General features: G+C 54.1%; 1 long non-coding RNA gene and 1 pseudogene across 1 annotated transcript in view; one reads left to right on the top strand and one right to left on the bottom strand.

The window, feature by feature from the left end:
* LOC137463831 (uncharacterized) overlaps positions 1-27,294 on the bottom strand; it is a 95,843-nt gene that overhangs the window by 14,735 nt on the left and 53,814 nt on the right. The gene's annotated exons all lie outside the window — the stretch shown is intronic.
* On the top strand, positions 10,661-11,550 carry LOC137463858 (olfactory receptor 14I1-like; annotated as a pseudogene).

Raw genomic sequence — 27,294 nt, 5'->3', positions numbered from 1 at the left:
GCAGGACAAAATGTCTGGGTTCCTTTGCTTCTGATTGCCAAGGCATGTGTGGAGCTGCAACTTACCAGGGCCTTGCATCAAAGTGTGCCTGTGGCTCTCTCCCTTCTTCTAGGGCCGATCAATATCCTGCAGCCAGGGATCACATAACAGCTCTTCCAACGAGGGCCTGTCCGAGTGCAGCATGGATAAACACCGCCTGATCACATCTTGGCACTCTGGGCAGAGAAACCAGAACCCGCCGGTCAGCTGGAGAAGGCTCCTGTTGGCTTTGCCCCACTATTCCCGTGCCCAGGCCATGCTGGATGTGCTCAGAGCTGGGCCTAAACTTCCCCATCAATTCCCTGTTTTGGAGGAGAGCAGGAGAGCAGGACATGTGCCACCTCCTCAGCAGCTGCCAGAGCAGGATGCTCACGAGCTGCTGCTGTCTCCCAGCACTGGCATTGCCCCCGTGGCCAGAGATGAGGATCCACCTTGAGAGAGCCGTCGTGGCAGCGAGAGCTGATGGTCCCAGCTGATGTTCTGGCTCCTCCTGAAAGGGTGCTCCCCGCAGACCATCTGGTGCAGCAGGATGCCCAGGGACCAGATGGTAGCTGGCTTGCCGTAGTACCAGCCAAACTGGGTCCATTCTGGGGGGCTGTATGATCGTGTTCCTATGGAATACAGATGGGATTCATCAGGGGGATGCTGCTGCTCCCAGAGCCTGGCCCCAGCATCCCTGGGCGTGTGGGGGCTGCCCCAGTGGCACACGGGGTGACCACTGCCCTCTCGCCAGCACCTGGGACTTGTGTACAGACTCGGGGTTGGAAAAGAAGCCACTGGGGTTGGAAGAGGGCAGCAGAAGTCCTGGCAAGGCCCGACCATGAGGAGGAAAAACCCACCCAGTGCTTGGGAAAACCATGCCTTCATCCTCCCTGCCTGCACTGCCCAAAAAACATCATGAATCCAAAACAAACCAGGTGAGTGGAGCAGTCCAAGCCCTTTGTCACCTGCACACCAAACCGGCTGGGACACAGCTTACGGCCCCCCTCTCTGCTACCCCCACCCACCCGTGTTTTTGTCAGGCTGGCTGCCCCAGCCCCAGCCTCAGTCCTGCCCAGAGTGGTGGGCAAAGGCTGCCAGCAGGGCTGGAAGCTGGCTCCCCACCCAGCCCTGCTCAAATGCAACTCAGCTGAAATCTCAGTGCCATGAAGGGCAGCAAAAGGGAGAATCCCTGCTGCTACACCCAGCTTGGGCTGTGAGATGTTGGGCCATGAGATGCCAGGACCGAGAGCACACCCCTGCGTGGGCTCACCTGCAAAGCGAGTGTAGGCTGTGTCTTGCAGGTAGGTGCCACAGCCAAAGTCGATCAATTTGGCCTGCCCGGTGGCCAGGTCAACCAGGATGTTCCCTGGTTTGATGTCCCTGTGCAGGACCCCACAGCTGGTGCAGTGCTGCACGGCCTCCAGCACCTGGCGGAACAGATCCCGCGCCACCTCCTCGGACAGGAACCCCCGTGCCCGAATGAAATTGTGCAGGTCCTGAGACCGCTTCGGGCGCTCCAGCACCATCAAGATGTCGTTGGGGAGCTCAAGCCACTCCAGCAGCTGGATGACACCGGGGAAGCCAGTGGACACCTTGTCCAGCAGCACGATCTCCAGGGGTGCGCTGGTGCCGTCGGGCTGCGGGAGGAACGCAATTCCGTCAGTGGGGCTGATGCCGTGCCAGGGGTCGGGAGCCCCTCACCCAGCACGGGATGCTCTGCGCCCTGCGCTGGCCCCACGCCCGCTCTCCCTCGAGGTGTCCTGGTGGCTCCCACCCTGCCGGGCCTCGGTTCATCCCCGCCGGCACGGCCCGGCTTCTGCCGCTGGCCCCGCTCACTCACCAGCTCGCCCCAGTGCAGGACGCGGTTCCTTGGCACCCTTTTGATGGCCACCTGCAAGCCAAGAGCAGCAGCGGGCTTAGTTTGCCACCCGCCCTGCGCAGCCCCAGCCCCAGCCGCAGACCCAGCCCCATCCTCCTCCTCCTCCTTCTTCCCCTCCTCCTCACCCTCCCTCTACTCCTCCCCCTCCTCTCCCTCCTCCTCCTCCTCCTCCTCCTCCTCCTCCGCCCGCCGCCGGCCCCGCCGCTCACCGGGGCGCCGTCCGAGAGCCGCGTGGCCGCGAAGACGCTGCCGAAGCCGCCGCTGCCCAGCAGCGAACCCAGCCGGTACCGCTCCTTCAGGCCCTGCTGCGCCTTCCCTGCGGGCGGGACGCGGCTGTCAGCGCTCGGCCCGGGGCCAGGAGCGGCCCCCGAGCGCCCCCCGACCGCCCCGGGCCGGCCCTCCCCAGGCGTTCGCTCCCGGCAACGGGACAGCGGCGGCTCGGGGGCGGCGGCCGCGCTGCCGAGCGGCGGAGCTCGGGCCGGGGAAGCCGCAGCGGAGGCGGCGGCAGCGGCCGCGCCGCGTGTGTCCTCCGCGGGGCCCGGGAGGAGCCGGCGCCGGGGCCGGGACTGGAGCCCACGTCGGGGCCGGGGCCGGGCTCGGGCCAGGCGGAGCCAGAGGGAGGCGATGCCGCCCCTGCCCCAGGCACTGATGCCCGCCCAGCAGCGCCACCGCCAGCACGGCCAGAGCCGGGCGGAGGCGAGACCCCGGCGGGACGGCCGGTGGAGGGGACGGGGACGGGAACCGGGGCGGGGACGGGGACGGGGGCTGGGACGGGGGAGGGGCAGCCCCGCCCGGGGCCGGGGGCGGGCCGGGGGCATGGCCCAGCCCAGCAGGGGAGAGGGAGACTGGAAGAGGAGGGGGCACAGGGAAAGAGAGGGCGGGAGAGGGTGTGGGACAGCGGGAGAGGGAGAGGAGAAGCAATAGAAAGTAAATAAAGTCGCTTCTTTCACTGCTGCTGCCGCCGCTGCTGCTGCCGCTGCTGCAACTGAAGCTCCGGGGCCGTTTGTCCCCGTGTCCGTTTGTCCGTTGCCCGCTGCCCCTGCGCCCAGCCCCCCGCTCCCCGGGGGCAGCCCCTGAGCCTGTCCAAACACGGGAATTTTGCACTGTTCAGCCCAGACCCAGAGTCTGGACTCCTGCACGAGGTCAGAAGTATCTCAGAGGTCCCCGCTGAGGATCAAACCCTATCGGGGCACATTCCCTGGCTGGAGGATTCCCTGGTCCTGGTCCTGCACTTATGGCTCCAGCGTTGCTTTCCAGTGAATACTGGAAGGCAAACTGCGTGGCTCATGGTACTTTAGAGTGTCTAGAACTCGCTAAGTCACTGATCTTAGAGGTGAGATGCATTTGGAATTAATGGGATGGAGAAGTAGTGCAAGATGGAAAAAGGGAGCAGAGAAATAAATAGAGGAAAACATCTTGGACTGTTTCTTTCAATTTTCATTTCACTTCTGGAAAGCTGTTTCAGTTTTCCAGGAATCTTCTCCACAGTCCTGTTTGCTCTTCTCAAGAACCTTTCCTGGAGAACCAGGTTGAGCTCTTGTCACAAGATGTGCCACCAACTGCAGCTTCTCTTGGCTTTCCACACCATGTGTGCAGCAGGACTCTTGCAGCAGAGCAGGACAAAGGTTTGGAGAACTTGACAGCTTGTCCTTTCTTTTCCTGGTGAGCTGGGGAGTTGTGCCATTGGTGAGGTTTTCATTGTGACTGTTCCAGCCTTGGGAAACAGGAGGTGGAACCAGGACTTGTTAGGGAATACAAGCCTGACTGAATGCAGAGAAGGAATCTCCAGAGCCCACAGCCAGAAATGGAGAGTTGTGTGATAATCATTCCTACATCTCCATGGACACCTGGAAAGTGATCTAGAACATGAAAATGGGACAGAGGGAGTTTGTTTCTGTGTTCAGGTTGGGTGATTCTACATCTCCAGTGCTGGTATAAATCAAGAGCACAGTCAGTTCATGATAAGCATCAGAACAGGCTGGACCTCTGAGAGTAGGTGAAGGAAAGAATTTGAAAAGGAGAAATGCAGGGAATGACTTGGTGGACTTTGTCTGGCAGAAGGGTAATTTGTTCTAATTATTTCTAGTCCATTGCTTCTGCTTTTGTCCTTCTTACAAGGCCATTTGCATCCCAGATTCCTCATGAAATGAGATCCCTGAGCTTCTGGTACTGCCTGAAAGATGCCCAGTTCTTGCAGGGACACTCAGGCTGAAGCAGGAAGCAATTTTGAAGCAATTGTATTAAACAAACACCAGTTCTTAAGCAGAGATTGATGTCACTCCCCCCGACCAACCACCATGGGCAAATCTCTGGCTCAGCCTGGAGCAGTGACCTTGAGGGGTGTCCCCACTGCAGGGAGGAATCTCCACAGCCTCCAAGGATGGAAATGTCAGAAGTCACTGCCATTAAAATTTGGATGGGGCTTTTCTAGTCTGAAGTGCTGCCCTGTCAGTCAGATGTGCCCAGGCTGGGCCAGCTCAGCAGCTCTGCAGGAGCTCTCAGTGGTGTCACTTGGTTGTTCCTTTCTCTGGGGATTTTTCCAGCCCTGCCACAGCTTCAGCTCCCTCTGAGGATGTGGAACTTTGGGATGGAGGAGTCAGGCTGGTTTCAGCATTATTCACCCCAACAGCAGCGTGACCCCCCTCCTTCATTTCCCACTGGGGCTTTGCAAACAGGGCCTTGCAGGAGTGGTTTGAGCCCATTGCAGGCAGAGCCTCCTGCTCCAGCAGGAACTGCCTTTCCTGTGCCAGGAGCAGGGCAGGTCCCGCTGCAGGAAAAGCCCCAGGCCAGCCCCAGCACAGGGAAGGCCTCGGGCGCAAGGGCAGAGTGCCGTGCTGGGAGCTGTGCCAGGGAGAGCCTGAGGCACCAAAGGCGCCTTGGCAGCAGCAGCTGCTTGCAGGGCATGGCCAGAAGCCTCCCTTGGCAAGCCGGCCTGGTGGCCAGCACTGCAGAGCTGCTGCCTCAGGGCTCATTTCTGGCTGGGCTCTGCCCCAGCCCACAGAGTGTGACCTCAGCCCTGACTCTGCCACGGCCCTTGTGCCTGAGCCCTGCAAAGCCCAAAGGTCACCTGTGCCCCCCTGGCTGTGCCAGCCCCTGGGGCAGGGGGGGGAAAGGCAGAGAAGGGGCTGGGTTTGGCTGTGGGATGTGGGGTCCAGCAGTGACCATGAGGAGTCAAGGCAGTGGATGGAGTGCACTGAGCAGCCCCTTCTGCCCATGCAGTCCTGGAATGGTTTGGATGGGAAGAGCTCTGCAGTGCTCATCTCATCCAAACCCCACCATGAGCAGGGACATCTTTCACCAGATCAGGTTGTTCAGAGCCCTGTCCCAGCTGGACTTGAATGTTTCCAGGGATGGGGCACTGACCACCTCCCTGGGAACCTGTCCTGGTGTATCACCACCCTCATCATCAAACATTTCCTCCTTATCTGTTCTTATCTGAACCTCCCTTCCTTTAGTTTAAAACCACCCCCCTTTGTCCCGTTGTGCCAGGCCCTACTAAAACCTCTGTCCACCCTTGTATTCCCAATGAGCCGGGTTTCCATGGCAACTGCCAGGACAGGTGACCCAGGTGTCACCCCCAGTGAGGGCTGCCATGGAAACAGTGCCCAGCACTGCCCCTTTCTGTCGGGCTGACCTGGCCTTTGGCCCTGGCCCTGGCGTTTGCTGCTGGTTCCGCGGCGCCTGACCGGCCAACGCGGCACAGGGCAGGTGGCCATGGCACAAGCCCCCAGCAAGGGATCCCCTCTGGCTCTGGGCAGTGACAGCAGCCCTGAGCAAGGGGCCAGGGCAGGTTTCCATCGCGACCAACCATCACAACGGCTCCAGGCCTTGGTTGCCGTGGCACCAAACTAAGGAACGGGTCCCTGTGGCCATTGCCATGGCACCTGGCGGCACCAACGAGTGTCCCTGCAATTGGACCTGGAACAGCCGCGGCACCGCTTTGTCCTGAGGGCTGCCATGGCCGCCGAGGGCAGCAACAGCTCTGCAGGCAAGTGGCTGTGAAACCTGGCTGCAGAAATGGCTCCTTGGGGTGGTTCCCAAGGAAACCTGAACAGATGAGTGATGCCATGGCACCCAAACCCAGCAGTGGGGTCAGTGCAGTGTCCATGGCAAGAGCCCCTTGCAATGGCCCAGTGCAGGTTGGGATGATGATCCACCCTCACAGCTGGCCCAGCGCAGGTCTGCAGTGGTCTTGGAGGCACCTTGGGCTTGGCACACAGCTGAGGAGGTTGTCTGAATTCAATAGAGAAACTCAGGTCATTTAGAGTGCTTCAAAAATAAAAGAAGGAAAATCCCTCTTCGGCTGATTGCAGCCAGTTCTCTGAGCAAAGCAGTGAGAGTGAGGAGAGACAGGATGGGCTTGGCGAATGTGGAGCACAGTTGTCCACACTGGGTCAGAGCTCAATGCACACCTTCTCTGACCTGGCCAGACAAACTCAGGAGAGTCCCTGGGTCAGTATCAGTGAATACTGCAATCACCACTTGTGTAATAAGAGAAGTAGTAAAATGCCCCCTTTAAATAGGAATACATATTTCCCATAAACTCTTTGAAATATTTCTTTATAACTGCAGTAGGAAACCTTCCTGATGAACTGCACTAGAGCAGAGGGGAATCAAGGCAGAGCCATGGTTTGTCAGGACTTGCTTGATCCTCATGAGCCCCATGGTGCATTTGGAGCTGGGCCCTGGAACCTCAGACCCTGAGAGGAGATGGCACAAACCTTTCCAGGAGTCAAAGGCAGAAGAAAACCCTGAAGTGGTTGGAGTCTCAAACCATAAATGGGACTGCCTGAGGTCCATCTCCAACACAGGCTCCTCAGGCAGTCCTTGGAGGAGAACTTTGGAGGCCAGGATTGCACAAAAACCTCTCAGAGACTAAAAATAGCACAAAAACCTCTCAGTGTGGAAAGGAAAACCCAAAGCACCTTAAACTCCTTGAGTAACTCAAAGCATCCATGAGCCCCACTGAGTGTCAGTACAAAGCTCTCAAGGGACTCGTTAAAGCAGATAATTGGGGTCATGACTGCACAAACCTCTCACAGAGTCTGGATCAAAAGGGAAACACCAAGTACCATAAAAGAACTGAAGTACCTTGAAGCATTCATGAGCCCCACTGAGTCAAAGCCTCTCCAGGGACTAATTACAGCAGATAATTGGAGGCCATGATTGCACAAAGCTCTCAGAGACTCCAAGGCAAAGCCAAAGTGCTTTGAAAAACCTGCAGTCCCTGGGAGCATGAAGGAGCCCCCAGGGCCATTCCTGAGCAAGGCTCCCCAGGGACTCCTTCCAGCAGATCCTTGAGGCCACTGGGATGTGGGCTAGGGGGGGATGCTGAGGGCAGGACAAGGGGCTGACAGTGCCCAGCCTGGCTGGGGCTGTGCCAGGAGGCCCCAGTGCCTCAGGACAAGGTGTCTCCTGACAGCCCTTGGTGGCACAGACCCTGCTGTGCCCCAGGGCACCAGGACTTGGCTTCCCTTTGTCCCCACCTGTCATCAGTGCCTCCAGTTCTCTGCTCTGCCTGGGGCCTGGGGACACTTTCTCAGTCGTGTCCCTCAGTGGGACCCATTAAAAGTCAAAGAAACTTTGGCATTGGATTCTGACTTGGAGTTCTGGAGAGGTTTCTGCAGCTCCCTCTCAGGGCCTGATGTTCAGGGCCTGAGCACAAAGCCCCAGAGGGTCATTAAAGTCCTTGTGCTGTGTCTGTGCTGCTGAGCTGAGCCAGGCTCCTGGCACAGAGGGTGATCCTGGTAAGCAAGGAGAGCTTCAAAAGCACATTTCTCTGGATGAGCAGCTCTTCTCCCAGCTCAGCAGGGCTGGGGCACTGCCTGCAGCCAGCCTGGGCACAGCACAGAGGCACAGAGAGCTTCCATCAGTCAGGGCTGGGAAGGTGCTGAGAAGTGCCTGGGGCAGAATCCCTGGCAGCCCTTGGCACAGGAACCTCTGGCTGCAGGACAATGCAGCTGCAGCTCCTGGAGTGATCTCCTACAGCTGGAACATCCCAATGCCCACAGACCCTGTGAGTACATTCTCTGATCATCTCTTGTGCAGAGCAGCCAGGGGTGCCCAGGGCTGTCCTGCAGAGCAGGGTCCTGCAGCCCAGGGCGCTGTGCTGGGCTAGGGACTCTGCTGCCTGCCAGGGACAGCTCTCAGCCGGCCCGGGGAGCTGCTCCCAGCGCTGGAGAGAAGCTGTGGGGGGAAGGAGCCACCCTGAGCAGGGCAGGTGCTGCTGTTGAGAGCTGCTGGCTGGGGCAGGGCTGCTCCCAGCTCCAGAGCACCCTGGGCACAGCTCCAGAGGACACTTCCCAAAGAAGGTAAACCTGGGATTGCGGTAAAGGTCAGGAGCTTTCCTGAGAGTGTTTTCAATTTCCTGCTTGGGTGGGAAAGCTGGGGTGATGACAAAATCATTTTTGCTTTTATACATTTTTCATATAGTCGTATCTCTGTAAATTACTATTATATACTTATAAAAATATAACCCTTATATTGTAAATGTAGGTAAACTTAATGGGAAGAAATGATGATGTCTAACATCAGTTTAGAAGGCTGAATGATTTCTTTATTATAACTATGCTATAATACATTAATATACTATATAAAAGAAGATACTAATACTACATACTTACTTTCTTAAACTAATATATCTAACTAGTAATAACCTGTGATCCTGTTCGTGAGAGTCTACACACAGGTGAATTGGATTGGCCATCAGGCTCAAACAATCCTCACTAGAATCTAATCAAGCAATCAACCCAGGTAAACAATTCTCTAAACACATTCTACATAGGAAAAACAAGGAGTAGAAATAGAAATTGTTTCCCCTTTCTCTCTGTGCACCTCTATGAAAAATCCTGAGAGTGGGAGAAATGTGCTACCACACCCTTACCTAACTCTTAATTAACTCTATTTAACTACTATTATAAACTTAATATAATTATAATCCTTAATTAACTCTAGTACATTTCCTAACCTTTCTCTTAGATTTTAGGACAATAAGCTGAATGTCTAAATACATTCCTGAAACACTGTATAGTCTTATTATCAGGAAGAGGACCTAGAAGAAGAACATTTTGGTTTTTGACCAGAATGTGAGCAGTCACAACAAAAAGTGAAGGCAAAGAAGCCCTTGGACCTACTCCAATGGGTTGAGCCAGGGGTGTGTAACTGGGTCAACTGAATCTCCTATTGGATGCTCCTGTTAAATATCCTAATTAATTAACCTTAATAAATTGTTGAAATCAGGGGCTGGGTTTGCCCCATCCCCACTGGGACACCTGGAAACTTCCAATAAAGGTCTGGTTTTTACTTTATTGGTCTAACACTATTACTAGGAATTTTTTTTTCTCTTTTGACTATAAACAACAGGGGGATGAAAGAAGCAGAACAGGAATTGTAATCCCAGAATGACAGAACATTCTGAGTTGAAAGGGACACACAGGATCATCAAAGGAATGTTTGAACATTTACAGAGACTCCAGAACTGTGACTTTGGGTGGTCAGTCTCTCTGCTGGCAGCCTCCCAAAGGGCCTTCAGCCACTCCTCAGCCCTGGACAGCAGCAGCATCACCTTTGCAGGGCCCAGCAGGGCTCTCCTGAGCTGCCCTCGCCCAGCTGCACACAGACCCTGCCCCAGCCAGGGCCCTGCACACAGGCAGGTTTCTGTAGGGCCGGGCCGAGGGCACACAGGATGGGATGGGCTCTGTGAGTGCTGGCAGGGACAAGGCACCTCTCAGGAGGGAATGTCCAGGCCCAGGGAGATGCTCAGGGAAGCAGAGGGGGCTGAACAGAGCAGTGCTGGGGCAGGAGGGCACTGTTGGTGTGTGGGAGGTGCCGGGCACAGCTGGGCACGGGAACACTGTCCTGAGTGCCCGGCTGTCTCTGCCCTGCCCTCTCAGGCACAGCACCACAACATCTTCTCCTGTTTCTGCACTCCCCTGATATTGTCAGTGTTTTCTGGTGCTCTCAGGGAGGCTCTGGCATTTGCAGCAGCTGAGTCAGGCACTGCCCTTGGCATTCCTGCCAGGCAAGGCTGTCCATGGGAATGGGATGTCCAAGCTTCCCTGGGACCTGTGGGGCTGTGGGCAAAGCAGTCCATGGGAAAAGGGAAATGAGCTGAGCCCCTCCCTGAGATCCCATCATAGGCACAGCCGGGGATCTCCTTGCTGTGCCCTTCCCAGCTCTGAGCTGCCCTCCTGGGTGCAGAGCTGTGCCAGAGCCTCTGGGAGTTCCCTGAATGTCCCACGGGGAAGTGCCAAGCTGCCACAGCTGAGGAAATGCTGCTGGGTTGGCCAAGGGAGCCGTGAGTGTCCGTGGCACAAGGGGGTGCTGAGAGCTTGCCCAGAGACCTTTGGAGAGGGTGAGACATTCAGGGATCCCTCTGCTCTGGGCAGGGTCTGGTTTATCCCAGGGTGACCCGGGAGTGTGATTGTGCTCTGATTGCAGCCAAAGGTGCAAAGCCAGGGCAGTTGGGAACAAGCCCATTCAGCCCCTCACCTGCCCTCAGCTACAGGGAATCCTTTGCCTCTCACATTTCTCAGTGGCAAACGCTGAGTGCAGCAGGAATGCTGGGGATTTCTGACCTCAGAGAGCCAGGAATGATGTGTGGGTAGGAAAACAATTGCTAAACCAGCTACTGCCAGCCTCTCCTGACTTGTCACTGTCCTTTCTCCATGAACAGGCCCCCATGTGCAGCCACAGCCAATGTCCAACAGCAGCTCCATCAGCCATTTCCTCCTGCTGGCACTGGCAGACACGCGGCAGCTGCAGCTCCTGCACTTCTGCCTCTTCCTGGGCATCTCCCTGGCTGCCCTCCTGGGCAACGGCCTCATCATCAGCGCCGTAGCCTGCGGCCACCACCTGCACACGCCCATGTTCTTCTTCCTGCTCAAACTGGCCCTCAGCGACCTGGGCTCCATCTGCACCACTGTCCCCAAAGCCATGCACAATTCCCTCTGGGACACCAGCACCATCTCCTACACAGGATGTGCTGCACAGCTCTTTTTCGTTCTGTTCTTCATCTCAGCAGAGCTTTCCCTCCTGACCATCATGTGCTATGACCGCTACGTGTCCATCTGCAAACCCCTGCACTACGGGACCCTCCTGGGCAGCAGAGCTTGTGCCCACATGGCAGCAGCTGCCTGGGCCAGTGCCTTTCTCAATTCACTGCTGCACACGGCCAATACATTTTCCCTGCCCCTGTGCCAGGGCAATGCCCTGGGCCAGTTCTTCTGTGAAATCCCACACATCCTCAAGCTCTCCTGCTCCAAAATCCTATCTCAGGGAACTTGGGGTCCTTGCTGTTGGTGCGTGTTTAGCTTTTGGCTGTTTTGTGTTCATGGTTTTCTCCTATGTGCAGATCTTCAGGGCTGTGCTGAGGATCTCCTCTGAGCAGGGACGGCACAAAGCCTTTTCCACCTGCCTCCCTCACCTGGCCGTGGTCTCCCTGTTCCTCAGCACTGGTGTATTTACCTACCTGAAGCCCCCCTCCATCTCCTCCCCATCCCTGGATCTGGCCCTGTCAATTCTGTACTCGGTGGTGCCTCCAGCCCTGAACCCCCTCATCTACAGCCTGAGGAACCAGGAGCTCAAGGCTGCACTGTGGAGACTGATGACTGGATGCTTTCAGGAACATTAAACTGCTGGCCAATTTCTGCAAATCACTTGTAATAAAAGTCATCTTTGATACTTCTTGTTGGTTTAGTTCTGGGGATTTTTTTTCCTTTGTTTTGCTTTTTTTTCATATTGTCCACAATAAATGTCATTTTTGTGCCATTTTTCATTTTGTTTCTCTCCACCTTACCTGTGCCCACAGACTGTGTCAATGAGGGGCTATGCTCTTGGTGGCTTTAAAGGAACTCAAGGATGTCCCAGCAAAGTTTTCTGCAGAGATGCCCTTTTGTTGCCTTCTCTGGAGCTGCAGCAGCAATGTCTGTGTGCAGAGCTGGGGCAGATCAGTGCTGGCACAGCAGCTGTGCCCAGCAGCAGCACTTGGTGTTTCCAGTGCTGCTCCCGTGGCCCTGCCCCGCTGCCCTGGTGGCCCTGGTGTTGCTGCAGGGCCTGAGTGCTCTCGGGGCCAGGCACAGTCCTGGGGGTGGCAGTGCCGGGGCTGCAGCAGGGACAGCCCATGGGCACTGCTGGGGCAGCGCTGACGCCTCAGGCCAGGGCCTGGGGGCTCCAGGCTCCTTGCCCAGGCTCTCTCAAGAACACGGCCAGGCCAATGCTCAGCACAGAAAACCCCCGTGAGCAGCCCCAGGCTGGCCGTGGGCAGGCTGGGGGCAAACAGCATGGCTGGTGCTCTGCAAGGGCCCTGGGGGAGACGGGAAGGAGCAGCAGAGCAGGGGCTGATCCCTCCCCAGTGCGCTGGACAGCCCAGGGCAGCGTCCCAGAGCGTCCTCATGGAGCTGCCAACAACATCCCCCCTCTGCAGCCCTGGCCTCTCCCCCAGCTCACACAGGTGCCGCATCCTTGCTGGCACAGCCACGGCAGCGCTGGCTCAGGAGCCCCTGTTTGCACTGCACACAGCAGGCGGGAGCACCCCCATGCTGCTGCTGTGGGGACATGAACCTGAGGGAGCACAAATGCCATCAGCCCCTGGGGCCAGGAAGGGCTGGGGGACGCCAGGGAAACCACTCAGCTTTGTCCTGGCCTCTGCAGTCAACCAGAAAGTTTGTTCCCATCAGCTGGGAGTTTCCTGTCCCGCTGCAGACGCTGCTGCTCAGAGCCAGGGCTGCCTGGCAGCCACCCCCAAACTGCCCTGAGCATTTCCTTGCCTTCACCTTTGCTTTCTTTACTCTTCCCTTGTACATATTTCTTCCTGTTGCCCAGCCCTGTTCCCTCCCCTGCAAACAGCCCATCCCTGTTTGCCCTTTCCTCTCTGGCCCCACTCCCCATTCCAGTTCTTGACTTGGCACCATGGGATCGTCCCTTGGGGAGCAGGATCATCCCACAAGTGCTGCAGGAATTGTCTGCAGGCTCCTGCAGTGCCTCGTGCTGCTCCCTTGCCAGAGGCAGCCCAGGCCAGGGGGGCACATCTGGGCTGCTGTGTCTGGCTGTGGGGCTGCCTGTTCTGGGCAGTGAGGAGGGGCTGCAGAGGCTCTGCAGGACTGACAGGATGGGCTTTGGGGCTGTGAGGAGAAGCTGAGGGACCTGGGCTGCTGGAGCTTCTGAAGAGGAGGCCCAGGGCTCCTCCTGCAACTGCTCCAAGGGTGGTTTCAGAGAATCACAGAATCAGCAAGGCTGGAAAAGACCTTGGAGATCATCAAGTCCAATCTTTTCCCTGACACCGCCTTGTCTCCCCTGAGCCTCCTCTTCTCCAGGATAAACAACCCCAGCTCCCTCAGCTGCTCCTCACAGGACTTGTGCTCCAGACCCCTCACCAGCCTTGTTGCCCTTCTCTGGACACGCACCAGCCCCTCCAGGTCCTTCCTAAATTGGGGGGCACAGAACTGGACACAGCACTCAAGGTGCTGCCCAACCAGTGCCCAGCACAGGGGAAGAATCACTGCCCTGCTCCTGCTGGCCACACCATTCCTGATCCAGGCCAGGAGCCATTGGCCTTCTTGGCCACCTGGGCACACGGCTGGCTCATGTCCAGCCTGCTGTCCATCAGTCCCTGCAGGTCCCTTTCTGCCTGGCTGCTGTCCAGCCACTCTGTCCCCAGCCTGTAGCGCTGCAGGGGTTGTTGTGGCCGAGGTGCAGGACCTGGCACTTGGACTTGTTAAACCTCACCTTGTTGGATTTGGTTACTGGATCCAGCCTGTCCAGGTCCTTCTGCAGAGCCCTCCTGCCTTCCAGCAGATCAACACCCCCAGACAACTTGGTGTCACCACAGTTCCATGAGACCCCAGAGTGTCCCAATGCTGTCCATGATTCCATGAGGCCTCCCAGTGTCACAATGTCCCTCTGGTGTCACAAAGTCCCTTGGATCCTTGGGCCCTGCAGTGTCACAATGGCACCGTGGTGCCCCAGGGCCCTGCAGTGTCACAATGGATCCTTGGTTCCATGAGGTCTGGCAGTGCAGCAATGCTCTCCTTGGTTCCCGCTGTCTCCCACTCCTCCCACTGTCAGGCTATAGAAGGACACCTGACCGATGAAGGGGAGTGGGAGTGGGTACCTACTCGAGGAGGTAATAATAAAAATCCCTCCATACCCCCTCTCCCAAGCCAGGTGCCATTTCAGATTCGGTATGATCCCCTGGATCTGGAGAGTCAGCCAGATGGTTTAGAAGAAAATTATCTGCCCAGTGAACCTCCCAATTATGATTCATCTGTGAGACAGATCAGCACCTCTAACATCAAAAAGGACAGAAGGGTAATCGTGGTGGGTGACTCCCACCTGAGGGGAACAGAGGGCCCCATATGTCGACCAGAGCCACCCCACAGAGAGGTCTGCTGCCTCCCTGGGGCCCGGGTACGGGATATCACTGACACACTGCCTGGGCTGATTCAGCCCTCTGATTACTGCCCACTGCTGATACCCCAGGCTGGCAGCGTTGAGATTGAAAAGAGGAGTGTCAGGGCAATTAAAAGGGACTTTAGGGCATTGGGTCAGGTGGTTAATAGGACAGGGGCACAGACAGTCTTTTCCTCAGTCCCTTTGGAGTCTGAGAAAAACGCTGAAAGCAATAGGAGAGCTCACACTATCAATGAGTGGCTCAAGGGTTGGTGTCATCGACAAAATTTCAGGTTCTTTAATCATGGGGCAGCTTTTATGGACCCTGACCTGCTTGGACCAGACGGGCTCCATCTTTCTGTGAAGGGCAGAATAATTTTAGCTCATGAACTGGCAGAACTTGTTGAGAGGGCTTTAAACTAGGTCTGAAGGGGAAGGGAGATGTAGCTGGGTTGTCTGGAAGCAGGCTCATGGGTGGTAAGCCTGAGTTAGGGGTGAAATCAGCAGCCCAGCTGAGGTGCATGTACACCAATGCACACAGCATGGGTAACAAACAAGAAGAGCTGGAGGCCATGGTGCAGCAGCAGAGCTGTAATGTAATTGCCATCACAGAAACAGGGTGGGACAACTCACATGGCTGGAGCGCTGCACTGGATGGCTGCAAGCTCTTCAGGAGAGACAGGAAAGGGAGAAGAGGTGGAGGGGTGGACCTTTACATTAGGGAAGGGTTTTGCTGCTGTGGGTGTTGAAACTAATGATGATGGAGTTGAATGTCTATAGGTGAGACTTAGGGGGAAGGCCAACAAGGCTGACATCCTACTGGGAGTCTGCTATCAGCAACCCAGCCAGGAAGAAGTGCTGGACAGGTTATTTTTCAAGCAGCTTGAGAATGTTTCTAGATCATCAGCCCTTGTTCTTGTAGGTGACTTCAACCTGCTGGACATATGCTGGGAACTCAATACAGCTGAAATGAGGCAGTCCGGGAAATATTTAGAGTTTGTGGAGGACAATTTTTTGTCGCAGCTGGTGAGTGAGCCCACCAGGAGAGGGACTATGTTAGATCTGTTGTTTGTAAATAGAGATGGGCTGGTGGGAGATGTGGTGGTTGGAGGTCATTTGGGGCACAGTGATCTTGAAATTATAGAATTCTCATGGTGAAGTCAGGAGGAACACTAATGAGACTTTTACATTGGACTTTGGAGGGCAGACTTTGGCCTACTTAGGAGACTTATTCAGAGAGTTCCTGGGGAAGCAGCCCTTGAAAACAAAGGAGTTCAGGAAAGGTGGGAAGCTTCAAAACAGAGATCTCGAGGGCATAGGAACACACTGTCCCTGTATGCCGAATGATGAATCGACGAGACAAACATCTAGCGTGGATGGGCAAGGAGGTTTTGAAGGAACCTAGGAATAAAAAGCGGATGTATCATCTTTGGAAGGAGGGTCAGGTCTCTCAGGAAGTATTTAAGGGGCTTGCTGGGGCATGAAGGGAAGAAATTAGGGAAGCCAAAGCTCAGTTTGAACTTAAAATGGCAGCTTCTGTAAAGGATAATAAAAATGTTTTTACAAATATATCAGTGGTAAAAGGAAGGGTAAGACCAACCATTGTTCTTGATTAGATGTGGAAGGGAATTTAATAACTGCAGATGAGATAAAGGCAGAGGTGCTTAACGCCATTTTTTGCCTCAGTTTTTAGTGAGAAGATGATTTGCCTTCAGGACAATTGTCCTCCTGGGCTGGTTGATGGTGCCAGGGAGCTGAGTGGACCACTGTTATCTAGGAGGAGACAGTCAGAGAACTGCTGAGCTGCTTGGATGTTCATAAATCCATGGGACCAGATGGGATCCACCCCAGGGGGATAGGGAGCTGGCAGATGAGCTTGCCAAGCCACTCTCCATCATTTACCAGCAGTCCTGGCTCACTGGTGAGGTCCCAGATGACTGGAAGCTGCCCAGTGTGACGCCCATTCACAGCAAGGGTGGGAAGGAGGATCCTGGTAATCACAGGCCAGTCAGCCTGACCTCAGTACCCGGTAAGGTCATGGAACAATTCACACTGAGTGTCATCACACAGCACTTCCAGGATGGCCAGGGTGTCAGACCCAGCCAGCAGGGGTTTAGGAGGGCTAGGTCGTGTTTGACCAGCCTGGTCTCCTTTCATGACCAGGTGACCCTCCTGGTGGATGCAGGAAAGGCTGTGGATGTGTCTATTTGGACTCCAGCAAGGCCTTTGGCACTGTCTCCCACAGCACACTCCTGGAAAAGCTGCAGCCCACAGATGGGACAGGAGCACTCTGTGCTGGGTTCAGAACTGGCTGGATGGCCGGCCCAGAGAGTGGTGGTGAGCGGTGCTGCATCCAGCTGGGGACAGTCACCAGTGGTGTCCCTCAGGGCTCTGTGCTGGGCCAGCTCTGTTCAATATTTTTATTGACCACATGGATGAGGGGATTGAGCCCTTCATTAGTAAATCTGCAGATGACACTAAGCTGGGAGCGTGTGTCCATCTGTTGGAAGGCAGAAGGGCTCTGCAGGGAGACATGAACAGTGTGATGGATGGACAGATTCCAGTGGGATGGAGTTTAATAAAATCACTCGCCAAATCCTGCATTTTGGCCACAAAAACTCCCTGCAATGCTATAGGCTGGGGACAGTGTAGCTGGACAGTGCCAGGCAGAAAGGGACCTGGGGGCACTGGTCAACAGCCAGATGAACATGGGCCAACAATATGCCCAGGTGGCCAAGAAGGCCAATGGCTCCTGGCCTGGATCAGGAATGGTGTGGCCAGCAGGAGCAGGGCAGTGATTCTTCCCCTCTACCCCGCACTGGTGTACTTGGCATTCTTCCCCTGTAGTCGCACCGTTCCTCGAGTGCTGTGTCCAGTTCTGGCCCCTCTGTTTGGGAAGGACGTTGAGATGCTCGAGAGAAGAGCGACAAGGCTGGTGACGGGCTTGGAACACAAATCCTGTGAGGAACAACTGAGGGAGCTGGGGTTGCTTTGCCTGGAGAAAAGGAGACTCAGAGGTGACCTTATCGCTCTCTACAACTTCCTGAAAGGTGGTTGTAGTCAGGTGGGGTTGGTCTCTTTCTCCAGGCAACAAATGTCAGAACGTGAGGACACAATCTCAAGCTGTGTCTGGGGAAATATAGGTTGGATATTAGGAAGAAGTTTTTCACAAAAAGACTGATAAAATATTGGAATGGCCTGCCTGGGGAGGTGGGGGAGTCACCATCCCTGGGAATGTTCACAAAAAGACTGGATATGGCACTTGGTGCCATGGGTCAGTTAAGGTGTTTAGGGCATGGGTTAGACTTGATGATCTTGAAGGTCTCTTCCAACCCAGTCATTCTGTGATTCCGTGAAAGCAGCCCACACCTAAAGTCAACATCTTTGCAGACCAAAAGGTAACGCTGTCATCCTTCCTCAGCCCGCTCTCCCTGACCTGGCTGCCTTGCTGTTGGCATGGGTGGTGGGGCAGCAGGGTCATGACATGCGCATGGGTCACAATGGCTCGGGGCACGATGTCACCGCGGGTCACAAAGGCCTGGTGGGCATGGCCGCCTTTCTGCCAGAGGCCTGGTGGTTTCCATGCAGATGCCCCTGGACACAAAGGCCTTCTTAATGCCTTTGCCCCTTGACTTTGCCTACTCTTGTTCCTCTCTCAATGATCTGCAGCTCTCTCTTGTCCCACCTTTGTTCCTCCCCTCAACATCCCCAAGGAAGCTCTGTGCAAAAGAGCCAAAGTGCTTTTCCCACCCAGCCCACCGTGGGTCCCAGCACACAGCCCCAACTTCCTGGAGAAAGTTCATCAGGAAGGCAAATGTGGATATTCTCAGTTCAGTCAGAGAGAAAAAGAGAAGGTTTTCTAACCAGGCGAGAGCCTGGGAGACAGTTGGGAGAGAATGTAAATAATTCTCTAATCTATCTTGTTGTTCACATTGTTGATAGATAGGTTCTGCCACTGTGCGTCATTCACTGCACACCAATGGTGTGAGATGTTTTTACTCTAAGACCAACGAAATCAGTCTGCACGATGTTCTCTATAAATAGAGCGGTGCATTTGAAAAAAATCAGAGTTCATTCTCTTTGCCTTTGATTTGGAGTCATTTTTGTTCCCGTCCTGCTCTACAGCGACACCACTCCTTCTGCTTTTGTCCTTCCTAACAAGGCTATTTTCATCCTAGAATCCCCATGAAATGGGAACCCGGAGCTTGTGGAAGTGCCTGAAAAATGCCCTGTTCCTCTGCAGGGACACTGAGGCTGAAACAGGAGCCGGAGCCCTCTCTGGGGAAGCCTCCTCCGAGCTGGAATGTGTGCCGTGCTGGGAGAGGAGCAGGAGGGGGAGAACGCTGGGCGCTGTGAGGCAGGAGCAGGAGGTTTGGGCCGCAGGACATTCCGTCTGTGCTGCTGCCCCGCAATGGGCGGCCGTGCCCGGGGCTCTGGGCCTGGCCCCGTGTGCGCTGAGCTCCCGACACTGCGGGAGCTCCCCGGGCTGGGCTCAGGTTCCTGCTGCTGGGACTGGGCAGCAGGCTGGGCTCCACTGGGATCAGCAGCAGCTGGGAATATCTCTGGGCATCTCCACTTTCTGCTGCTGCTAGGAAGAAACAATAAAGCGAGCCGAGAAGTTCTGGTTTCTCTTTCTCCTGGTGGATTTTTTCATTGTATTTGACACTCCAGAGGCAAATTCCTTGATGGCCTCTGTCAGCTGATCCTAGTTCAGCAGCAGCAGCAGCAACAGGGCTGTGTTTGAGCACTGCAGATGTGGCCTGTGTGGGTTTAATTCTCCGTGACTTAGTGCTCAGGGACTTGAGAGCATTTCAAGATCTGCTAATCATGATGCCTGTGACAAAATGTCTGAGTTTCCTGTCAGAAAAGCACTCTGGGTAGCACTGACAAAATTGCTGGCCAGCTTCTGCAAATCATTTGTAAGAAAAGTAATCTTTGATTGTTCCTGTTGGTTTGGTTGTGGGGTTTTTCCCCTGTGTTTTAGTTTTTTAAGATTGTCCACAAAGACCATTCCTTGTGCCATTTCTCATTTTGTTTCTCTCAACCTTTGCTGTGGCCCCAGACGGTGTCAATGAGGAGCTGTGCTCTCAGTGGCTTTAAATGAACTAAAGGATCTCCCAGGAAAGTTTTCACCAGAAATCCTCCTTTTGTTCCCTCCTCTGGAGCTGCAGCAGCAATGTCTGTGTGCAGAGCTGGGGGCAGATCAGGGCTGGCACAGCAGCCCTGCTCCTGCTGGCCACACCATTCCGGATCCAGGCCAGGAGCCATTGGCCTTCTTGGCCACCTGGGCACACGGCTGGCTCATGTCCAGCCTGCTGTCCATCAGTCCCTGCAGGTCCCTTTCTGCCTGGCTGCTGTCCAGCCACTCTGTCCCCAGCCTGTAGCGCTGCAGGGGTTGTTGTGGCCAAGGGGCAGGACCCGGCACTTGGACTTGTTAAACCTCACCTTGCTGGATTTGGGCCCTGGATCCAGCCTGTCCAGGGCCCTCTGCAGAGCCCTCCTATCCTCCAGCACATCCACACCCACACCCAGCTTGGTGTCATCTGCAAATTTGCTGATGCTGGACTCAATCCCCTCATGCAGATCATCCATGCAGATATTGAAATCCACGCTGGCTGGCTCTGACCCCTCGGCCATCCTGTGGGTGCCCTGTGATGGCACTCAGGGTGATCTGTTCCAGAACCTTGCCGGGCACCGAGGTCAGGCTGACAGGCCTGGAGTTCCCCATATCCTCCTCCCAGCCCTTCTTGGGGATGGGCTCACACTGGCACCTCCAGTGCTCTGGGACCTCCCTGGTGAGCCAGGACTGATGGTAAATGATGGAGAGCAGCTTGGGGAGCTCATCCACCAGCTCCCTCATCCCCCTAGGATGGATCCCATCTGATCCCATACACCTGTGAGTATCTGAGTGGTCCAACAGGTCCCCAGCTGCTTCCTCCTGGATTCCAGAGGCCTGATCTGCATTCTGATCCCATCTGCCAGCTCAGGAGAACTCTTCTCCTGAGGACAACCTGTCCTAATATTGAAAATTGATACAAACAAGGTGTTAAGTAGCTTGGACTTTTCCTTATCTTTAGTTCCTATATTCTCCACTGCATCCAATAAAGAGTAGGGGTTCACCTTATTCCACATTTTGCCATTAATTTATTCATAGACACATTTTTATTGTTTTTCACAGTAGTGGCCAGGTTAATCTCTAATTGAGATTACACCTCTTTCTTTTTTTTTTTTTTTTTCTGCATGACCTGACAACATCCTTAAACACTTGCTAAGTTGCCTGACCATTTGTCCAAAGTTAATACACCCTCTTCTTTCCCTTAAGTTCCCACAAAAGCTCCATGGGCAGCCAGGGCAGTCATTTTCCTCACCAGCTCATCTTTGGCCACACTGGGACAGGCTGCTCCTTCCCCCTTAAGATTATTTGCTTGAAATGTGTCCCTCCTCCCTGGACCCCTTTGTTTTTAAGGGCTGTTTCCCTTTAAAAAAATCAGTACCTGATTCAGTACTTCCCAAATCTGCATCCTAAATAGGCCAAAGTCTGCCCTTCCTAATTCCAGTGTGGAAGTTTTGGTGCTGCCCCTCCTTCTTTCACAGAACATTGAAAACTTGATTATTTCATGGTCACTGTGCCCCAGGCAGCCAATGACCCCCACATCTGCCACCAGCCCTTCTCTGTTTGTGAGCAGCAGGAGACAGAGCTTTCCTTGGCAGTGGAGTGTTACCAAAAATTCGGTAAAACAGAAAACTCCTTCACACCAATGCAGCATTAAGAAGCAGCATTCTTTATTCAGCCGGGTGCACGGGGGATAGCTCCTCCCAAAGCCGAGCATACTGAGTACAGGAAAGTTTCTGTTCATATTCTGTATTTTGCACACATATTCATTGATTGTCCTGGACTAAACACACATCTGATAATCATTTCCCCAAAATCATTAACATATTTCCCCTCCCCTTTTCCCATGCTCTCTTCTGTCCTGGGGGTCTCTTTCGTGGTCCCTGGTGGTCGTGGACCCCAATGTTCCAGGGGGCCTGGCTGAGCTGGCAGGACACTGAGGCTGGTGAACTTCCAGTTCCCCTTCTGACACAATGGGCATTGTGTGGTTTCCATAGGCCTGGGGTTTTGGAGAACAAGCTCCAGGTGTCAGCTCACCTGGTGGAGACAATTTATCATCTGGTAACATGAGGTCACAGAGTGGGCTATGACATCACATGAGTGATCTATGATGGAATGGTCCATGACATCACAGAGTGGTTTATATGAAGTCATCAAGAAGCTATGACATCATAGGCCATCTCTGTGACATCACAGAGCAGGCTTTGGCATCACAGGACAGATGTCTGACATCACAGAGCAGATTATGACATCTCACCGCAGGCTGTGACATCACAGAGGGGCTGTGTGACATCCCAGGAGGGCTGTGTGAGGTCACTGGGTTGGTCACTCTGCCCCAGCTCCCCCTCACAGTTTCTCCCAACAAGTCCAGTGCTGCTCATGCCCAGCGGGGTCCCTGTCCCCTGGTATCCCCCCTGTCCACCTGGAGCCACAGCCTCCACCAAAGGATGTTCCACAGGATCCACCCTAGAGCCTGACATGGGGAAAAGGGGCCAGGGCTGTGTGACCAGGACATCAAGGACGTGGATTATCCAGGTCCCTGTGGCCTGGGTCAGGTTCCCTAGGGCAGGAAAGATGTCTGGCAGCTGGAGCAGGGTTAGGGAAGGGCCTCCAAGGTGGGGCTGGAGCCCTTGGGCTGTGAGCAGAGGCTGAGGGAGCTGGGCTTGTCCAGCCCGGAGCAGGGAAGGCTGAGGGGCTCCTCATCCCAGCCTGGCAGTGCCAGCGAGGAAGGGATGGAGAACACAGAGCCAGGCTCTTCACCAGGGGCCTGGTGGGAGACAGAAGCCAATGGGTGGAAGGGGAAAGAGAGGAGATCAGCCAGGCCAGGAAGAGATGAAATGAGTCAGGCTGGTTTCAGCATTTCCTCAAGACCAAAAGCAGCCTGACCTCCCTTCTCCATCCACCACTGACAGCTTTGCAAATCAGGAATTGTTTGAGCTTTTTTGCCCCCACTCCAGGACGAGCATCCTGATGCAAGAACTTAATTGTGTTTATTATTTACCACAGAACTACATTTGTCTAAAATTAATTTTAATATGGAAATCACTTGTGGATGGTGGACTCATCAGACACTGCTGGGACATTGCACATAGCTCAGGGAAGAGTGTGATTGTTATTAAATTGTGTTCTGTTCAACCGTGGTCTGTTGGCCATGAAGAGAAACTTTCTGTGCCTCTGACTCTCACCAGTTTCCGACCCCCAAAGGTCACAAACCTGGTGAGTTGTGGTTCCCAGTCCAGTGGTGGCGCTTGGACCTCCCTCCATCCCCAGAGCAGAGCTCCATTGTCCCAGAAAGTCCCTTGCAATGCAGGGATGAAGGAAACAGGACAGGCTGTGGGGATCAGGGGCAGGGCACAGCCAGGGATTTGGGGTGGTTGTGAGCCCAGGGTAGGACCCGGCCCTTGGCCTTGGTGAACCTCATCCAATTGTCCTGGGCCCATGGCTCCAGCCTGTCCAGATCCCTCTGCAGAGCTTCCTGCCCTCCAGCACAGCCACACTCCCACCCAGCTTGGGCTCACCTGGGAACTGCCTGAGGGTGCCCTCGATGGCCTCATCCAGATCAGCAATAAAGAGATTTCACTGACCTGGCCCCAATCCTGAGCCCTGGGGACACCCCTGGGAGTGACTCCATTCCTCAGCTGCTCTGAGTGCCAGGGGTTGGATGAGGGAAATGGTGGGGAGGGGGTAGGGACAAAGTGTTATTGATTGTCAGCCATGGAGGGTCTTGATTTACACATCTATTCAGACTGCATTAGGAGGTGCTGGGGGTCAATATCAATTGGACATTGCTGATATCCATCTCTAAACAGGAAAAACTGGAATAGAAAACAGGACAAAACAGTTCTCTCTGCATAGTTTGCAAAACAGTATATTCACTTTAAATACACTACTGAAATCTGTCTAATTCATCACAGAAGAATTGAAAACTTCAATTATTCCCATGGGCTTTTCTTGTTTGGAAGTTTTAAACAAATCTTTATGAGCCTTTCTCACTGAATTCCTGAACTGAAGAGCTCAAGAAAGAATAGGCCTCTGGAGTAGTAAAATTCATCAACAACCTCCAAGTGGCTGAGGCCCCATCCCCATCAGAGAAGCAATGAACAGAAATGGGCACAGATTAGATTGTCCTAGATTAGGGCAAATCTGGGAGAAGACCTCCGGAAGGAGCCCCCAGAAAGGAAACCTTCACGGCCCCTTCCCCACCTGGTTTGGGAAGAACTCCCTGGGAGAATAGTGGAAAAAAAACTGTTTATTTAACAAGCAAAACACTCCCCAGTACAAAAACACCAGATGACAAAACTCTTTCACTGTTCTGAAGAGATGACAAATTCAGAAAGTCTCTCCTGGGAGTGGTCACCCAGTTCTCGGTCTCCGGTGCAGGGGATGGCTGCTGCAGGTCACAAAGTGCAGGCTCCTGGTGTCTCTTGGTGTTTCCCAGGTCCCGGTCCGGAGCAGGTTCAGATGATATTCAGGAAAGGGAAAGGGAAGGAGGAAAAAAAACAATCCAGGGTAAAAATTGGACTGCCTAGCCTAGCTAAACTAACTAATAAGCAAAAGCAAAAGGAAAGCGAAAAGCAAGCAAGCAAGCAAGCCAAGCCTCTCCTATACACAGACCATGGGGGGAGGTGAGCCGGCTGATAAAAAGACAAAACAATCCTTCCTTTTCAGAGTCAGTCCTGATGGCACAGAATATAATATCAGGCATAAACAGAACACATGACTGGGGATACAAGCACCATAACGTCACCCTAAGACAGCTTTGTGGCTTCCCCAGCTCTGGGATGGGCCCTGGGCCTGGAGCAGGAGCAGCTCTGGAGGGCCCCAAGGCCGGGCTCTTGTGCTGGCCTGGGCAGATGGGATGGCAGCAGGGGCTGCAGAGCTCTCAGCACCTCAGCCCGACGGGAGCGGGGCACCCAGGGAGCCTCCTTTGGCCTTGGCCAAGCCCCTTCCCCCATGGCTGGGGCTGAGTCCTGGCTGAGCTGCAGCTGCTGCTGTGCCCTGGCCAGGGGCTGAGGCCGTGGGGCCAGTGGCCAGAGCAGCCTGGGCTGAGCAGAGCTGTGGGGCCAGAGCCGGCTGGGCTGTGCTGGGGAGAGGCCCTTGGTGCTGCACAGAGCTCAGGGCAGCTGGCAGAGCTTGCAGGGAGCTGGGCTGGGCTCAGAGAGCCTGGCACAGAAACCATCAGTGTCCATCCCAGCCTGGCTGAGCGTGCAGGGCAGGACTCAGCCCAGGCCTTGTGGGGCAGGGCCAGCGCCTGTGCAAGGCATGGAAAACAGGCAAGTGCCCGAGAGAGGAGGCTGCTCTGTGCCCTTGGGGGCATGGACACAGCAGGAACACTCAGGAGCCCAAAGAGCCTCCACAGCTGTGCTGGAGACCAAGGCTGGAGCAGGGAAATGCAGGGCTGCTGCGCCATGGGGAGGGCATTGAATTCCAGCACGCACCTCAGCTCTCTGATGGTCCTGGCACCATGCTGGGCCCTGTTTCAGGCTGGAGCAGAGCAGATGTTGATGGCACAGGAGCCCTGCGGGGCTGGCAGGGACCTGCAGCTTGCAAGGTGCTCTGCTCTCCCTCAGCTCCTCTCTGAGAGATCCAATCCCAGCTCGGCAGCTCAGGGCACAAGTGGCACTGCCTGGTCATGGGCACACAGCTGATGTCTGCCTGGAAACGGGGCAAAAGTTTTAATATCTTTTATTTTAATAATATACAGGCACATTTTTATTATCTAGGTCACTTGAGTATTTTTAAGAAATAGCAAAGTTTTCCCTCCAGGAACAGGAATTTCCTGGAAGTGTACTGATGGGAGAAGAAGAAATACTGATCTTCCTGTCTACTTGAGTCACCAATATTCTGTTTATTATATCATCTCTCTCTTCCTTCAGGTGTTTCCCACTCTCCTGTTTAAATGGCCTTGTTTAAGGAAATCTCTTCACTCGACCAGCTGGATCTATGTACTTCCTATTGCTCCAAGTTTTTCTCCTCCAGATGCTTTCTGGTCATTCAAGTGCCTCTCACCTGACTGGTTTCATGCTTTGAGCTTCAGGGAGTGGTCCAATCTTTCCGAAGTTCAAAAAAATATCATATTAGTCAACATCCTTATTAGTGTTCATATCTATCATAGAATTACCTTTTCTTGTGTCTTTGTCTAAAACTGTTCCTGTACAGAAATCCCTTGGGAATGGGGGACATGTCAGATGCTGCTGGGACATCACAGAGAGCTGAGGGAAGAGCTGGGATGGTTATTAAACTGTTCAAATGTTCAGCTTGTGTTTCTTGGCAAGAAACCTTTCTGTGCCTCTGAGTGTCACCATCCCTGAGCCCAAAGGACACAAACCTGATGAGTTGTGGTTCCCACTGCAGGGGGATTTGGACCTTGGCTCTGCACAGGAGAGCTCTTCATCCACTTTCCCTCTTTTCTTCCCTCTGGGCATGGAGGGAGCTCCTGACTTCAGCCTGTGACTCGTGTGTGCAAAGAGCAAATCTGGGCAGAATCGGGGCAGGGAGGGTTTGGGGGGCCTTGGGATCTGTGCTGGGCTCAGAAGGTGTTTTCCATTGCTCTGAGACTGTCTGCTGTGCACAGTGGAGTTAATATCCAGCAGAGGAATGACTTTTGCATTTGATGGAGCTGTGCCTTCCCTTGGCTTTGTTGGCTGACAAGAAATGAACATCCCTCTGTGTCTCGGGCAGTTCCTTCTCCAGGGAAAGCAGGTGGGAGTTGGAGCCAAGGAGCTGAAACCTGCAGGTGCAGCCTGGGCTGGAGGGAGCTCAGATTTGCACAAGGCTGCTCTGAGTGCCAGGGCTTGGATGGGGGAGATGGTGGGGTGGGGGTAGGGACAGAGTCTGATTGATTGTCAGCCATGAAGGGTCTTGATTTTCATATCTATTTCAACTGCATGAGGAGGTACTTGGATTCAGTGTCAATTGGAGAGTGCACTTATTAATGTAAAAACAAGGAAAAAAAAACCTAAACAGGACCTGAAAAATATTTTCTCACTGTCTTCTAAAATGTAGTGTATTCACTTTGAAGAGGCTTCTGTAATTGGGCTAATTAACCACAATTATTTGAACATTTACATTATTCCCAGAGGCTTGGCTTGTTAAGGTGTTTTGAATGTTAATGAGCTCTGGGACACTGAATTCCTGAACTGAAGAGCGGAAGGCTGAAGAAGCCTCTGGAGCAGTAAAATTCAGCAGCAGCCTCCAAGGTGCTGAGGATGTCAGCAGCCCCCACTGAGGCCATCCCTGCCCAGAGACCGTGGGGGAATGGGCAGACAAGGAGAGCGTCCCTGGGGCTGGGGCAGCAGAACTCAGAGGCACCAGCGGCTCCAGCTGGGAAATGGAGCGTGGAATGGGGCTGTGAAAGCCCTGCCTGGGCTGTGCCAAGCAGGACACACAAGCCATGATCCCCATCCCTCAAACAATTATCTCAAGGAGACATTTAAGAGGAATTGCAATTGTTTGTGTCCTCTGAGTTGGATGCACTGGAGAAATACCAACAAGAGATTCTCAGGAGCTCAAAACAACAAAACAGCCTTTATTGGGAACTTTAGAAGAGCAGAGAAACTTTGGCAAAATGTCTTATACAACATTTAATCAACAAAAACACTTCTCAAAGCATTAACTTGGCCCATTCAACATCACAAACTCTAAACCTGTTCAATTTTAAGTTAATCAAAATTCACAACAAGACACAGAAATAGAGAAAAATATGATTTAGAGAAGCACACACAGAGCTACCAACTCCTAGATTCCAGTGGTTCTAAAAAAAATAGAAATTCCAAGAGGAGGTAGAGTCAAGACGTGTGCTTGCCTTGTGCTCAGCCTTAAATACCCCTTGGTGTTCCTGGGCCCTTCCCCCAGGTGGGACTTGGGGTCATTTGGTCACTCAGGAGCTGGGCTG

This window comes from Anomalospiza imberbis, chromosome 30 (genome assembly GCF_031753505.1).
Source record: "Anomalospiza imberbis isolate Cuckoo-Finch-1a 21T00152 chromosome 30, ASM3175350v1, whole genome shotgun sequence".
NCBI classification, from domain to species: domain Eukaryota; kingdom Metazoa; phylum Chordata; class Aves; order Passeriformes; family Viduidae; genus Anomalospiza; species Anomalospiza imberbis.
This window is presented reverse-complemented; position numbering and strand designations above follow the sequence as displayed.